The sequence below is a fragment of the Triticum dicoccoides genome, chromosome 7B, assembly GCF_002162155.2.
Source record: "Triticum dicoccoides isolate Atlit2015 ecotype Zavitan chromosome 7B, WEW_v2.0, whole genome shotgun sequence".
NCBI lineage: Eukaryota > Viridiplantae > Streptophyta > Magnoliopsida > Poales > Poaceae > Triticum > Triticum dicoccoides.
The window spans coordinates 721507782-721508585 of NC_041393.1; positions in this window are offsets into that span (position 1 = coordinate 721507782).

Sequence of the window (804 nt, forward strand, 5' to 3'; positions counted from 1 at the left end):
AGGAAAGATAAGATAGACTAGGATGTGGTCTAGCTCTTCTTGTACTTTATGATGGTCATGTACTTCTATATATACGCTCACGAGGCTCAAGCAATACACAATCAACGAGGTCTTGAATTCAAGCTCCAGCTAGCGCAATTTAAAACTTACAAATTACAGCCTGCTTTCGGTCTATGTTTAGGCCTGAGGGAGCCACACATGAGAGAAAGTGTTGACGTATAAATGCATTGCCCTCCTTTCCCCAATCAGCCTGAGCTTTTGGGTGAACATTCTGGTGCGTGCAATTCTACATAAACATTGGGTTGCTAAATCTCAGAGACTTAACTAAATCTTACTCGATGCTATATTCGTGAGATCTTCCGTGAAGATTCGTGCAAAATTTTCTTTTGCATTTTTTTTCTTTTTATCCGTTATGTCACTTGCCTAAGGCCTAGCCACACCCATTAAACATCACACTTGCTAAACTTCAAGTACCTTTTTTTCTTTTGCATTAGTTGATTTCCTCTTTATGCGAGAACCTGGGCGGGGACGGCATGAGGAGCGCCGGCCACGACGAAGCCAAGCCATGCACGAGCAGGAGCCGGCAGGAGCGAGTCCAAAACATGACGAGTGTGGGTCCTAGGGGTGAGGGGGCAGTAAGAGTTGCTACAGGTTGATGGGGCTTACAGGAGGATGGTCGTGGCGGTGACAAGGAATGGCAGTGGTGGATGTTGGGAGGAGGACGTGGCGGCAAGATGGCGTGTATCAGCACCAGCCGGCCGTAGAGGCAGAGGCAAGTGGTTGGGGCGGGTTAGGTGGGCGGCA